Genomic DNA, 15975 nt, shown 5'->3' with positions numbered 1-15975 from the left:
GCAGTGAAAGCCCAGAGTCCTAACCGCTGGACCGCCAGGGAATTCCTGTGAAGTGGATATTAAGAGTCCCATTTTACAAGCAAAGACATTGAGGCTCAAAGAGATTAACTGCCCAAAGTCACCAGACACTGCGGGATGGTCCCAGCTCCCAAATCCTACACCTGAGTTCTCCCTTCTCTAGACCAGTGGTTCTCAAAGTATGGTCCCTAAAGCAGCAACTGCAGCATCACCTGGGAACTTGTTGGAAATGCAGATTCTCAGATTCTACCCTAGACCTGCTGAATCAGAAACTCGGGGTGGTACCCAGCCCTCTGTGTTTTAACAAGCCTTCAGGGGAGTCTGATGCACCTCAAGTGTGAGGGCCATTGGTCTACATTGCACTGCCACACTGAGCTCGTTACCAACGCCTCACATGCTTACCATCTTCTAAGCTCCGTGCTAGACACTTCCATCGACTGTCACTGAGTTCTTTTAAGAACACCTGTTTTACAGATGAGAAGGTCAAGGCTTAGGACAGTTCAGTACTTTTGCCTGGGATCACCCAGCTGTTGAAAGTAGAGTTGGGATTTGAACCCAGGCAGGCTGTGGAGCCTGTGTCCTTTTTTTTTTTTTTTTTTTTTCTGGCCGTGCCACACAGTATATAGGATCTTAGTTCCCCAACCAGGGATCAAACCCAAACCCCCGCAGTAGAAGCAGAGTCTTAACCACTGGACCACCAGGGAAGTTCCAAAGAGCCTTTGTCCTTAACCATTACAGTCTTTAGTCCCTGGAAGCGTAGGTCCTGAAACCCCTCAGAGGTGGACCCTGAAGGATGCAGAGGGCATCTCTCCAGACCTCCCCACTGAATGGCGAATAAAACCAATTTATTCGTTTGGCCCCAGCCGCACATGCCAGCAGCTCCCGTCCCCAGTGCCGGGTCATGCCCACCACGTGCCTGTTTACAGGTCCTGACACGTTTATCCTTAGACCCTCTTCATGTCTTCACTCAAACATTTACTGAGCCTTCCTTGGTTTTGTAGAACCTTAGATTTTGCGGCGGAACCTGTGTCCAGATAGGAAGCCTACACACGGGTAAGTGAAAACGACTCTCGGAACAATTCATCGTAAAGCAAAATATCAACATTCCACGTGATGGTGCGTGTGAGTTTTGTACGTTCCCACGAGAGGATGTGTTTGCAAAAGGCGAGCATTACTTCCTTGGAACCTCGGGCAATTAGAATGAGAAGCAGTGAGCGTTGTGCCGACAGTCCCTGGCTCCAGTCCAGGGGAGCACACCTCATCGGGAGATCACATCTGTCACGGAGATGGGAAAAGGGAAGGTGGTGAACTTCCCACCCCACCCAGCTGTGCGCAGACCTGCCAACATCCTGTGTGTTCTCCGTTCCTAGCATGTGCTGGGCAGCGAGGACACCACGAGATCGCCGCCTTCCCGACACCCTGTTCCCCTAATCCCCTAAAATGCCAAGGACTAGTAGAGCACCAAGTGCATAAAGGGGGAAGCATAAGGGAGATAAAAAGACCTCTTCAGTCCCACCCCAGTAGATAAGCTTGACGGAAACAAGGACTTTATCCGTCTTGCTCATGGCTGTATCCCAGAGCCCGGCACCTAGCCTGACGAGCCAACGATGGCTCTGGCACCCCTGTATTCATTCACCAGGGGCTGAGGAGGGAGGACTACTGTGAGCTGTGCTCCCTGGCTGGACCTCTTACACGGAGCCCTCTGTGGGTGCAGGAAAGTGCCTGTCTTCCATAGGCGCGTCCACTCCTGACGTGGCCCTCCGTGCCGCATCACAGCCTCAGCGCGTGTGCATGTGTGTGCATGTGTGTGTGCATGTGTGCCCACTGTCCCTGGGGTCGGCGCTGCCAGGGGCCGGGCATAGACAGGCAGGCGCAGAGGATCACAGCCTCAGCGCGTGTGCATGTGTGTGCATGTGTGTGTGCATGTGTGCCCACTGTCCCTGGGGTCGGCGCTGCCAGGGGCCGGGCATAGACAGGCAGGCGCAGAGGATCACAGCCTCAGCGCGTGTGCGTGTGTGTGCATGTGTGTGTGCATGTGTGCCCACTGTCCCTGGGGTCGGCGCTGCCAGGGGCCGGGCATAGACAGGCAGGCGCAGAGGATCACAGCCTCAGCGCGTGTGCATGTGTGTGCATGTGTGTGTGCATGTGTGTCCGTTGTCCCTGGGGTCGGCGCTGCCAGGGGCCGGGCATAGACAGGCAGGCGCAGAGGATGGGAGACGCTGTTGCTCTCACTGGAAGAAGCCCAGCTGCAGCTCCGGGTGGGTGGGATCAAGATGGTGAGGCGTCCCCAGGGCACTGGGTCCCAGATAGCAAAGCCAGGTGCAAACAGCCCTCAGGGTCGGCCAGCCCAGAGCCTGCCTGCCAGGATTGCTGCCGCCCCCGCCGCAGCCCCAGGAGTCACCTGCTCTCCCGCTAGGCCCAGCAGACCCCTCTTCCTGCCCCAACTCCTGCACCCTGAGAGGCAGCTCTGGTGTCGTGGGCCAGGGTCTGGGGGAGATGAAGGTCAGCAGACGGGTGACCCTGGGCTGGGAGCTGGCTGCCATTTCTTTCCCTGGTGACCTCGAGCAGCTCCCACAACCCCACTGCTTCCCAGCCACCTCTTTGGCAAAACGAGAGGATGCCGGCCCCTCCTTCGCTGTGAGGGGCTAGCGTGTGGTGGAAGGGGTGAGCCGCTGCCAGGCTGCCAGACCCTTGGCTGAAGAGCCGTGAAAGCCCCAGGCCCGTTCTCAGCCAAGCCCCACGGCATCCTCTGGAATGAGCCAGCCGTGATGCTGACCCTGCTGGGCAGCCCGAGCTCCAGAATGCTTCCAAAGGTACAGCCTCTCTTTCCATAGCTGTGTTTATCCAGCCCTTACCAGGTTCCAGGCCTTCTTCTAAGTGTGTTTATGCACTATCTCATTTGCTTCTCATAGACCTTAAGAGGGGAAATGCAGGTTCAGAGAGATTAAGCAACTTGCCTGAGGTCACACAGCTAGAGACAGGGGAGTCAAGATTTGAACCTGGGTCTGTCTGAGGCCAGAGCTCTCGCTCTTGACCACTATTGTTCTGTAAGCCTCTGGTCAGCTCTCGTTCTTTTGCCACCTTCGTGGAAGGCCAGGGCCCTGAGGAAATCTTTCCTCTAGTGCCTAACTCAGTATTTGGCTAGTAGTGTGAGCTCAGGAAGGAGGGAGGGAGGGGGGAGGGAAAGAAGGAAGGGAGGCGGCCGGTCCTGCCCTTAGCCACCAGCCTGGACTCAGGCTGGAAGCCCCTTTCCACTGCCCAGCGTGTTGCCCAGGCAGCGAGGCAGTTGCTGGGTCACTGCTGTGCCCTCACTTTTTCTAAAAATACAAACAGACAAGCCCTCCAAGGCCACCAACAGATAGATATCCAGTTGCTCTCTAGGGTCACTGCTGTGTGGCCCGATCCTGCCACCTGCTCCCTCTGGGCCCCTGCCTGACAGCTGACCCCGTATCCCTGTGACTGTTTACTGCCAGGCAAAGTCCAGATTTGCAGAGGCGGGAACTCTGAGCCACCGGGCCTGGCCCGGCCCCGCCCGTGCTGAGCTGGGGGACACCCAGGCAGTTTCAGGGTGTTTTCCCTGAAGCCCAGTCCGAGCAAACCCTTCTTGGCTGGGGCTCCGTTCCCATGGCCATCAGCCCCTCCGGCCCCTGTGGAGTCTGAGTAGCAGCCGGGTTCAGGGATACAGACACCAGCCTCAGAGTCAGGACACCAGAGTCAGGCCCCAGCACTACCCCTAGCAGCTGTATGACCTGCGACCTCTGTTAGCCTCCTGTAAAACTGGGAATAGTAAGATTACAAAGCAGTGACAGTGTTATCCTGTTTTGAAAGGTATATATTACGTACGGAGGTAAATCTCATGAGATATGGACTAAAATGTTAACAGTGTCATCTCTAGGCCCTAGGATTTGAGGTGTCCTTGTTCTCTGGGCTTTAACTGCATTTCCTAATTTTTCCTCCAGGAATACACTCAGTGAAAGAAAAAATGTTAGAACAACAACCCACAGTTGGTATTTGGAGTATTCATCTTGACTTGCAAGACAGTTTGAGGAGAAAGTTAATGAAAGCGGGTTTTAAACTTTAAAGGGCTTTGCAAGTGTCGGGGGTTCTTAATACCATTTCCTGCAGGGCATTTTGGCACTGGAACCCCAGGGGTGGGCAGGGAATAGTCCTTCCACCTCCGCACCAGGAAACCCTGGCCTATCCTTCCTTCCTCACCAGGTCGGAAGGGGAGAGAATGATGGTCCATGTGATGCCTTGGCTGAGGACAGGCACGGCCATGTGGTGCAGTGCCCCAGCCTGCTCTGTGCATGAGTCAGCAGCATTGATTGAGCACCCACTGTGTGCACTGCCCTGCACCCTGTTCTGAGAAGGTAGCTCTGTTTGCTTTCCTCAGTCAACAGACGTTTATCGAGCATCCTCTGTTTTGAGGAAGTCAGAGTACAGAGGGCACAGCCTGGGGGTGAGGAGTCTGGGATGAGTTACAGAAAGAGGTGGGTGCCTTGTGAGAGAGACAGATGAAGTGGGAAACAGGAGACCACCCACTTAGGGAGGTTGGAGGAGAATTTGTGGGCTTGTATGCCGTCTCAGCTCATCTTGAGGGACTAGAAGAGTCCTTCAGGGTGTCCTTCCTCTAGAGATCAGAGTCCTGCCTTGGGAACCAGTACCCTAATGGAGAGACTGGTGAAAGTTTCAAAGTGGGTGTTCATATAATACTTTGCAGGTCCAGTACAAAATGAACCTGAGGGCCCCTAGTTCAAACTGTATTAGGAGGGACTACCCTGGTGGTCCAGTGGTTAAGACTTCACGTCCCCAATCCAGGGGCATGGGTTTGATCCCTGGTCGAGGAACTAAGATCCTGCATCCCGCATGGCAGCAGAAAAAAAAAAAAAAGAAAAAAAAAGTATGAAGAATTTTAAGATGGTAATGGCATTAAACCAAGCACGGGCCCTTTCTCAGTGCTGACCCTTCTGAGCAGGCCCCTTGAAGGCAGCCCAGTCTGCTAGTAAGTGCAGGGAAAAGGTTTAAGGATTTCTGTCGCCAAGAGGACCACCGCCCTTGGGAAACGCAGTGACTCTTCACTGCATCTTGGGTTAAGGTTGGCCTCCAGAGGTGAGATAACCTGCCAGATCTGGTTCTGTACTTAGCTCTTCCTGTTGGTGGCCAGTGGCATTTTCTGCCTCTCTTAAATAACGGTACCAGAAAGGCCAGGGGCTCCTAGCTCCTTTCCCAAGTGCCGGGACTGGGGAACAGCAAAGAACGCAAACACAGGTGCCTTCCATGGCGGAAGTGGCAGGAAATTCTTCTCATGGGAAATGCCGGCCTCACTTTAAGGTGTTCAGCCCCAAACCAACCGTGCACACTTCTGTTTGCCAGCAGGGCATCAGTTTCAGCCCTGTGCCCGACCCTCTTTTTTTACCAAAGAGGAAACCGAGAACCAGAGAAGGCAAGGGACCCGTCCAAGGTCACATGACCAGCCAGTGCTGAAACTGGAACCCAGGTTCCTGAACTCCCACCAAGTGCCCTTCCCGCAAAGGAGCCCTACGCATTGGACTGTGGGTGCCAGGCTCAGGGGCTGCCCTCCGCAGTGGTCTTCAGACCTCCAGGACTCTGCTCTCCTGAGGCAACCCCTGCCGCCCACTGGGCTCTAGCGGTGTGGAGAGGAGTTGAGGTCCGGATGCTCGCTGCGCTTTCACCCTTAATCTGAGCAGATGGTGGAATTGCCAGGGATGGAGAGGGCCCACACTAGCGTCTGAGGAAAACAAGGCCAGAAGTGCCTGCGGGCAATTTCTAACCTGCTACCGAAACCTGTCAGGGGAGGAGGCTCAGCCCCTTCACGTGTGGGAGCTGTGTCAGGTTTAAAGGGTGCCGGAGTAGAGCCCTGATCTGGGTCAACAGCAGGACTAGGAGAGTCGGGTGGAGACGCAGGTGACCAGGAAGGGGTGCAAACATGGAGGCCTGGGTCCCTGCGAAGCTGCCCCACTTCAGGGAGCAGGGCGGAGCCCCAGGGAAAGCAGCGGCCTAACCCACAGTGAAACCCCCAGGCAGGAACAGCTGCCGTCACCAGTTAGCAGCAGAAAGTACCCGAGGACCTCAGATGTTTACGTTGTACAGGACAGGATGTTCGCACATGTGTAATCGTGTAGAACTTGCACGGCTGCCTAAGGACACAGGCTGAGGCTGCATTTTAAGGATGAGCGAATGAGCGCAGAGGAGTGAAGTCACTTCCTTAAGACCATCTGACAAGTTAAGTCCTGGAACTGAGAGAGAAGCCAGATTTCCTGTCTTAGTCTCGGCTCCTTGCTCTGGCCTCTGGCTGGTCTCCACCTCACCACCTCCTTCCAGCACCACACCCCGGGGCCGTGGGCAGAGGTAGCGGGAGGGTCTGGCGTGTGTCTGCAGAGTCCTGATGGAACATCCTGTCCCTGTGTTGGGAACGTCCTCTGCACCCCTCCTTGCCGCCAACCTGTGAGTCTCCTCCCATCAGGGATGCTTTCGCCCCACGAGGCCTTCAGGCCTTCAGTGACACCTTCCGCCTGATGACTAGTCTGTTCTCATGTTGGACTATGAATTCCTTTAGGGTCAGAAACTTGGCATGAGGCTGCCACTTATGGACAAGCAGAAGTGGTTTAGTTAATGAAGCAGGGGTGACCTGCCCAGGCCCACCCTTTAGACATGAAATGGCAGCTACTGCCATCCATTTCCCAAAGCACTGTGCCTTCTACCTTCCCTGGTCCTTGCACATGACGGAAACACAGGCAGGCCTCGCCTTTAAAACCATCCCGAATTAACTTAGAAGGAGCACGGTGGGGGAGGGCTGGGGAGGGGAGATCCATTTTGCAAATGGACTCCCCACAGACTCCTTTAAATGGCACGCTTGGTGGCTAGTTTTCTAATCTTAGACTGAGGAAAGTCTTTCTAAGCATGATGTGAAATCCAGAACTCGTAAAGGATCAGTGAATTTGATTTTGCATAAAAATGAAAGCTATTTGAATACAAGATAGTAACAACAACAGCATATACCCCCATAGCACTTTTTTCATGCTAAGCACTGTGCCGGACCCTTTCTACACATTTAACTCATTTCATTCTCATAAAAGCCCGTGAACCCGAGGTTCAGTAACTGAATCTTGGTCACTGAGCTGGTAAATTAGAGACAAACGAGAATTACCTAGTAGTCTGCCTTCAGATTCTGTGTTGTAGCCACTCCCCACACTGCCACACAACGTAAAATGTCAGAGGACAAAGACAAGTGAGGAAAAATTGCAACATGTAGGGCAAAGGACTGATTTCCCTGCTTTACACAGAGGTCTTTAAAGAGAACGAATAGAAAAATAGAGAATATGGACAAACGAGCACTGAAGAATAATCACAAATAGCTGTATCGTGTGTGTGTGTGGGGGGGGGTGCTTTTAGATTGGCAAAGATTTAAGAGACATCATTCTCAGTGTTGGTGAATGTGGATAAACAAGCATTTTCACACACTTGGTAGGAACGTAAATTATTACCCAAATTTACTACAGTCTTTTTTTGAAGGACAATTTGGCAATTATCTATTAAAATTTAAAATATTCTTATCCATTTACCTAATAAGTCCACGCTAGGAGTTTCTCCCACATAAAATGTTCCCCAAAGTGCAAAAAGACAAGATATTCACTGCATCATTGTTGGGAATGTAAAAAAATTGGAAATGACCCAACTTCTAACCCATGACACGTTAGCTAAATAAATCAGGCTACATCCACACAATGAAATACTATGTATGTCTTTAAAAAGATTGAGGTAGGACTTCCCTGGTGGCGCAGTGGTTAAGAATCCACCTGCCAATGTAGGGAACGCGGGTTCGAGCCCTGGTCCGGGAAGATTCCACATGCCACAGAGCAACTAAGCCCATGCTCCACAACTACTGAGCCTGTGCTCTGGAGCCCACGAGCCACAACTACTGAGCCCGTGAGCCACAACTACTGAAGCCCGTGTGCCTAGAGCCCATGCTCAGCAACAAGAGAAGCCACCACAATGAGAAGCCTGTGCACCACAACGAACAGTATACCCCGTTTGCTGCAACTAGAGAAAGCCCGTGTGCAGCAACAAAGACCCCACACAGCCAAAAATGAATAAATAAATAAACAAATAAATGTATTTTTAAAAAAAGTTTAAAAAGATTGAGGTAGATGTGGGATCCCATGCATAGATGTGGGAAGATATATACAATGTAATATGAAATGTATTTAAAGGGGAAAAGTCATTATTAATATAATATGATATTTTCAATTGAAGTGTGGTTGATTTACAGTGTTGTGTTAGTTTCAGGTATACAGCAAAGTGATTCAGATAAATATATATACACACACACACATTCTTTTTCAAATTCCTTGCCATTATAGGTTATTACAAGACACTGAGTATAGTTCCTTGTGCTATACAGTAGGTCCTTGTTGTTTATCTATTTTATGTATAGTAGTGTGTATATGTTAATCCCAAATTCCTAATTTATCCCTCCCCCGCTCCCTTTTGGTAATCGTAAGTTTGTTCTCAGTGTCTGTGAGTCTATTTCTCTTTTGTAAATAAGCTCATTTGTACCATATTTTAGATTCCACCTGTAAGTTATATCATATGATATCTGTCTCTGTCTGGCTTACTTCACTTAGTGTGAGAATCTCTAGGTCCATCCATGTTGCTGCAAATGGCATTATTTCATTCTTTTTATGGATGAGTAGTATTCCATTGTGTGTGTGTGTGTGTGTGTGTGTGTGTATACACCTATATACCACATCTTCTTTATCCAGTCATCTGTCGATGGACATTTAGGTTGCTTCCATGTCTTGGCTATTGTAAATAGTGCTGCTGTGAACATTGGGGTGCATCTATCTTCTCAAATTAGAGTTTTCCTCTTTTCTGGATATATGCCCAGGAGTGGGATTGCTGGGTCATATGATAGCTCTATTTTTAGTTTTTTAAGGAAGCTCTATACTGTTTTCCATAGTGGCTGCACCAACTTACATTTCCACCAGCAGTGTTGGAGGGTTCTCTTTTCTCCACATTCTCACCAACACTTGTTATTTCTTGTCTTTTTGATGATAGCCTTTCTAACAGGTATGAGGTAATACCTCATTGTAGTTTTGATTTGCATTTTTCTAATAAATAGCGATGTTGAGCATCTTTTCATGTGCCTGTTGGCCATCTGTATGTCTTCTTTGGAGAAATGTCTGTTTAGGTCTTCTGCCCATTTTTTGATTGGGTTGTTCTTTTGATATTGGGCTGTATGAGCTGTTTATAAGATATGATCTTTTTTTTTTTTTTTTTTTTGCGGTACGCGGGCCTCTCACTGCTGTGGCCTCTCCCGTTGCGGAGCACAGGCTCCGGACGCGCAGGCTCAGCGGCCATGGCTCACGGGCCTAGTTGCTCTGCGGCAAGTGGGATCTTCCCAGACTGGGGCATGAACCCGTGTCCCCTGCATCGGCAGGCGGACTCTCAACCACTGCGCCACCAGGGAAACCCCAGATAAGATCTTTATTATTTATTTTATTTATTTATTTTTCTGGCTGCACCAAATGGCATGCGGAACTTCCCCTACCAGGGATCGAACCCAGGCCCCCTGCATTGGGAGCGCGGAGTCTTACCCACTGGACCACCAGGGAAGTCCAAGATATGATCTTATATTGGTAAAAACTAAACGAAATATGCAGAGTATCTATTTTATACTACTGTGCATTAGTGTAAGCATAGTATAAAATATGGAAGGAATTTATCTCACAGTAAGGACTTTCCCTTTCTAAATTATATATTTTCTCAATTTCAATTTTTGACAACTAACACGTCTTTTTTTTTTGTCTGTCATGCTTTATTTTAGATGAGCACAGAGAAAATAGGTAACAACTAGGCAAGGCAACTATAGTTATTATAGAGTAAAAAGTGGTTGATGAAAAAAATGGTTGAAATAACTAATTGTAGGGTACAGTGAAGATTTGACCTAGGTGTGCTAAAAACAGTAAAATATGAAAACCTCATTCCTTTACGATTCCATGCCAGACATTAAATGCAAACTGTGGTCATTCCAAGGGTATCTACAGGAGCTTAACCTGGTGTTGATGACTGAATCTTACTTAAAATTTCTAAATTCTGTCTTAATAAGTGTGTAAATTATTGTTGCATTTCTGCTTAAGTTTGAGTGCAAGTGAGCTCTGTGGAATCAGCGGCATTATCTCCAACACAGAACTTAGGGTCTAAGCTATGAACACAGCAGGTACTCAATAAATGCTTATTACTTTGTAGACAACATACTTTCAGTGTGGTGAATTCACTCGTTCTTCTTTTCTCTGCCTGACTATGGAGCCTCCAAGAGCTCCTCAATAAAAGGGGAAGGAGCAATAGAATACCTGCACATCCTTCTTTTATAATCAGGAAAAACATAATGAAGATTAAGAATACAATAAATAAATAGCAGAACAACACCCTCTCCTGGATATTCATTTATTCTCTAAGCAGGTTCCAGGTGCCCTGGCTGAGTCCCGGGCACTGATGCTAGATGTTGGTGCTGCAGAGACTGAGGAACACAGCTCCTGCCCTCAGGGAACTTCTTCTCTACTTGCGGAGACAGATGGAAGATCTAGGGGGAGCCCTCAGGCCTGGAAGGTGCCAGGGCGGGGAGAAGCGTGTTCCAGGCTTAGTTCTCCTGGGGTGGAGGAGGAGCCAGAATCTCAGGGAGGGAGCAGTGGGCTCAAGCTCAGGACCCAAGGGGTCCTTGGGCGTGGATGCAAGATGGCAGGTTGTAGGTGAGGCAGGAGAGGTGCGGGCGTGTGGGGCGGGCTGGGCCGTCCCATAAGATCCTCAGGCTTTATCCTGGAGCCCCGGGGAGCAGTGAGAAGTGATAGCCTTACATTTTATTTTTCAATTAATTAATTAATTTGTTTTTTACTTTTGGCTGCGTTGGGTCTTCGTTGCTGCGCACAGGCTCCCTCTAGTTGCGGCGAGCGGGGGCTACTGTTGGTTGCGGTGTGCCGGCTCTAGGCGCGCGGGCTTCAGTAGTTGCGGCACGCAGGCTCAGTAGTTGTGGCGCGTGGGCTTAGTTACTCCGCGGCATGTGGGATCTTCCCGGACCAGGGCTCGAACCCGTGTCCCCCTGCATTGGCAGGCAGATTCTTAACCACTGCGCCACCAGGGAAGCCCTCCTTACATTTTAGAAGGATCACTGCGAAGGCAGCACCAGGTTGGACGGGAGGGCAGAGTCAGGAGTCCGGGAGACAGGGCGGGGCGGCGGGGATGGAAGTGGAATGCGGGGAGCTGCTGAATGATGGAGGCGGAGGGTGTGGGAAAGGGAGGGGTAAGGATGACCCCTGGGTTTCCGGTTGAACCCGCAGTCTGGAATCTCGCCTGCAGCAGTGCAGCCGTATAGGATTCAGCTCATGAACGGCTTTGCAGGAGCGCGGCTCTGCAGCAAGCGAGGGGCGCCTATTTGCCTGGTGCCGATGACAGCGGTCTAGCAGGGTCACCGCGCCGGGGCATCTCGTAGTCACCACCCAGGGCAACACCACTTCCGACCAGGTGGCGAATTGTGCACTGCGACCCAGATCGTGGGCGTGGCGTGATGGTCCCCGGGTCCTCTGGCTCTTGCCTGGATGTCAGGGTTGTCAGGGCCCCGTTCCTTCCCATGGTTTTTGTGAACCAACAGCAGAGGCAGCTTTACGTTACGTCCTGCAGGCTGATGGGGCCCCAGCCCTCAGCAAGGTCCCAGCGGCACTGGGCCTAGATTTCACAACTCCCTGCAGCGTCACCCCTCACCTCCTGCCCGCTGACAGCACTCTGCTGGGGCAGAAACGGCCCTGCACGTTCACCACGCCACCCCCGCACACGTCAGCCGTGTGAGGGCTGACTCTCCTGATGCAACGGTCCCTGCTCTCTCCCAGCCGCAGCTGCGGAGAAGCCCCTGCCCAGGACTGAAGGCTGGCTCATCTGCTGCCTTGGCCAGAGGGTCGGGGGCAATTCTGTTTGCAGAAGCCTCTGGAAGGGCAGCGCTTATCGGAGCTCCGTAGAGCTGGTCTTAAACCAGAGGGCTCTGGGCTGAGCCCTGAGTCCCTGGAGGGGTGGTGTCTGCTGTGGACGGACGTCACGGAGGGAGCAGTCGGGCGTCACCGGGCTGGCCTCTTTCCCCAGGTCCCTCCTCGCGTCTTATCTCATGGTGCGGCTGGGCTGGGGGCGCTGCCAGGCTGCGTGGGGGCAGGGCCTGGGCGTCATGTTAACGCGAGAGCTTTCTGAGAGCCGGAACCAGCTAACGGCGGGTGTGCTCTGTGAAATAAGCTGGCAGTGTTGAGCAGAGAGACCCCCATTTTGGCCAAGTCACCCCTCACTCCTCCTGCTCTACTCATCCCTCCAACTGTCTAAAATCTAGGCCAGGCTGTAGCCAAAATGCATATCTTGTTTGCATTCTTGTTAAGTTCTTGCAAGAATCTATAACAAATAAAAATGTGGACTTTGAACTCAGAGTGGGGTCAGGCCTGGCTTTCCTACTTGCCCGCCTGGTGACCTTGGACAAGCTGGGTTCCCTGAGCCTTAGTTTCCTGAAGATGGGGACAAATAATTGTCCCTACCTCACTGGCCTGCTGTGCAGATGAAAAGGGACAACATATGTAAAATAGGGCAGTACCTGTGGAGTCACCCCAGAGATGTTACTACCAATGCTAATTACTATCATTGCTGGAGGTATTCAGCTTTTTGGCTTTTTTCGCCATTGCTAGAAACTCTATTTTGTTAGTTTGTTAATATTTCAAGTTTATTTTGATAGTCTCTGTTCTTCCTTTCAATCTTCTTCTTTATTCCTTTAAGCATGTTAGTAATTCTAAGCCTGTAGAATTCCGTGTGTATTTCACACTTAGAGCACACCTCAACCGGATATTTATATGGAAAAGGCTGAACTTGGTTGGACCCTGGTCTCACATCATATACAGAAATTAACTCAAAATAGAATATAGACCTAAATTAAAGAATTAAAACTGTAAAACACTTAGAAGAAAATATAGGAGTAAATCTTTGTGACCTTGGGTTAGAAGGTGTTTTTTATAGAAACGACACCAAAAACATAAGTGATAAGAGAAAAATTAATTGGACTTCATCAAAATTAAAAACTTTTGGGAATTCCCTGGTGGTCCAGTGGTTAGGACTCCGTGCTTCCACCGCAGGGGGCATGGGTTCAATCCCTGGTCGGGGAACGAAGACCCCAAATGCCTCGCAGTGTGGCCAAAATAAATAAATAAATACATAAATGAAGCGTTAAAAATTTTTTTTGTTTGTTTCAAATGACACCATCAAGAAAATGAAAAGAGAACTCATGGAATGGGAGAAAATATTTACAAATCATATATCCGATAAGGGGTTAATATCCAGAATATATAAAGAACTCTTATAACCCAATAAATAAGAAGACAAAAACCCTAATTTAAAACGGCCGTTTTCTTTAAAAGCTACATGAACAGCAGATAAGCGCCTGAAAAGATGCTCAACATAATTCGCCATCATAAGTTATCACTGCAGATCAGTGAGACACCCTTTCACACCCACTAGAATGGCTACAGTAAAAGTGACTGCAATACCAACAGTTGATGAGGATGTGCAGAAACCGGAGCTCTCACCGCTGGTGGGAATGTAAAATGGTGGAACCACTTCGGACTGCTTGGCAGTTCTCCAAAGCCTAAACAGAGAGTTACCGTATAACCCAGCAATTCCACTCCTAGATGTCCACCCAAGAGAAATGAAAACATTTGTCCACATGAAAACTTGTACACGAATGTTCATAGCAGCACTGTGTTCATAACAGCTGTAGTAGAAACAACCCAGATGTCCATCAGTCAGGGAATAGATAAATCAGATGTAGAATCTGCATACAGTGGAATGTTATTTGGCCATAAAAAGGAATGGAGTTCTGATACAGGCCATGACATGATGAACCTTGAAAACATGCTAAGTGTAAGAAGCCAGACATAAAAGGCCACGTATTACATCTTTCCATTTGTATGAAATGTCTGGAATAGGCAAATCTATTGAGAGAGAAAGTAGAGCAATAGTCGCCAGGGTCGGGAGGAGGGAGGAGTGAGAGGTAAGTGACAACAGGTACAGGGTTTCTTTTAGGCTAACAGAAATGTTCTAAAATTAGGTTCTGGTGCTGGTTGTACAGCTCTCTAAACTGCACACTGTAAACAGGTGAATTTGATGGTATATAAATTATATTCCAAAAATGCTGTTTAAAAAAAGTCATTACAGCCTCTCTTGCCTTCCGAGATGGCCCACACTCTGTCTACGGAGTGCGTATCTCCCTGAATAAAACTTCCTTCTCTTTAAAAACAAAAATCATTTACAGACTCCTTAGCTAATTATGAGAATCAGAACATATTATGCAATGTAGTCAAAATTGTATTAAAGGTAAATGCTGTCAGTATAAGAAATGATGGGGCTTCCCTGGTGGCGCAGTGGTTGAGAGTCCGCCTGCCGATGCAGGGGACACGGGTTTGTGCCCCGGTCCAGGAGGATCCCACATGTCCCGAAGAGGCTGGGCCCGTGAGCCATGGCCGCTGAGTCTGCGCGCCCGGAGCCTGTGCTCCGCAACGGGAGAGGCCACAACAGTGAGAGGCCCGTGTACCGCAAAAAAAAAGAAATGATGAAAATAAGCAAACTGAAATTCACCTCAGAAAAGTTATGAAAAGAACAGTTAAACACACATAAGGAAAATAGAAAAAAAGAACAAAATTAAGATGATTCCAGAAATTTGTGACATTACAGAGCATAGTGTCAATAGATTTAGTATATAAACCTCTGGGATTGATTTTTGTTTTTTGAAAGAAGAGTATATTGGGAATTCCCTGGCGGTCCAGTGGTTGGGACTCGGCGCTTTCACTGCTGTGGCCCAGGTTCAGTCTCTGGCCGGGGAACTAAGATCCTGCAAGTTGCACAGCATGGCCAAAAAAAAAAAGTATGATAAACCATTCTCTGTAAGTGTAATCAAGACAAAACAAAAAGAAAATACAAGTAGACAAAAGGACAATTGATAAAGATGTTACAAATATGGTAGGAGATGATTTTTTAATGGAAAAAATTAGAAATCTGAATATCTTAAATATGGCAACTCTTCTCAAAATAATTTGTCAGGTTTATTGCCAGCTTGATGTAATAATTCTGTTGTTCATTTGGCAAAATATTAAGGCATGTGGGCAAAATGTTAAAACACTTAGAAAAAAAGACTGAAGAGGGAAGACTTGCCCTACAAAATAACATCTATTAAATAAACAGATCAGTCCACAGATCTTAAGGAAATACCAAAACTTACCTCAGGGAAAGGGATACATTCATTATTCATCGAATAAATTTCAAATAGCTCAAATTGCTAAAGGTAAAAAAGAAACAATAAAACCAGAAGACAAGATAATGACCCTTTAATGGGGAAGGATTTTTTCAAACCTAAAAAAAAAAATACCTGTGACTTCATGTGGCAGAAATCACAAAGAAAAGAATTAATAGGTATCAAAAGGTTAAACTTTTCTGCCACGTGAAGAACTTCTTAAAAGTAAAAGGCAAATATTACAAACTTATATCCTGAACAAAGAAACACACAACACCTATTAAGTATATCTATGATCCCAATTTTCTGAAATAAAACAAAATGGTTTACATACACAGGTAAAAAGTGGACTGCTATACACTAAAATGTTAGCAGTTAGAGGTGGTGAGCTCTTGAGTACTGTCTGGTGCTATCACCTGTGTGACCTTGGGCGAGACAGTTAACCTCTCTGTGCCTCAGTTTTCTTACAGGTGAAATGAAAATAACAATAATGCCTTCCTGATAGGGTTGCTGTGAGGTCTAAACGGGTTAATGCAGTTAAAGGGCTCCCAGCAGCGCCTGGCACATAGTAACTGCTCAATGACCCTTAGAGTTGCTACTGTCACCATATGCTCTTTTACACACGGGCTTCTTTTTTG

General features: G+C 48.6%; 1 long non-coding RNA gene across 1 annotated transcript in view; it reads left to right on the top strand.

Moving 5' to 3' along the window:
- The window catches only part of LOC114885620, a 56353-nt gene that overhangs the window by 4110 nt on the left and 36268 nt on the right, over positions 1 to 15975 (top strand). Inside the window, exon 3 of the long non-coding RNA XR_003791144.1 lies at positions 1020 to 1071. This is a non-coding gene — a long non-coding RNA (uncharacterized LOC114885620). The remainder of the gene's footprint in view (positions 1 to 1019; positions 1072 to 15975) is intronic.

This window comes from Monodon monoceros, unplaced genomic scaffold (genome assembly GCF_005190385.1).
Source record: "Monodon monoceros isolate NGI ecotype Baffin Bay Population unplaced genomic scaffold, NGI_Narwhal_1 Super_Scaffold_6, whole genome shotgun sequence".
Lineage (NCBI taxonomy): Eukaryota > Metazoa > Chordata > Mammalia > Artiodactyla > Monodontidae > Monodon > Monodon monoceros.
This window is presented reverse-complemented; position numbering and strand designations above follow the sequence as displayed.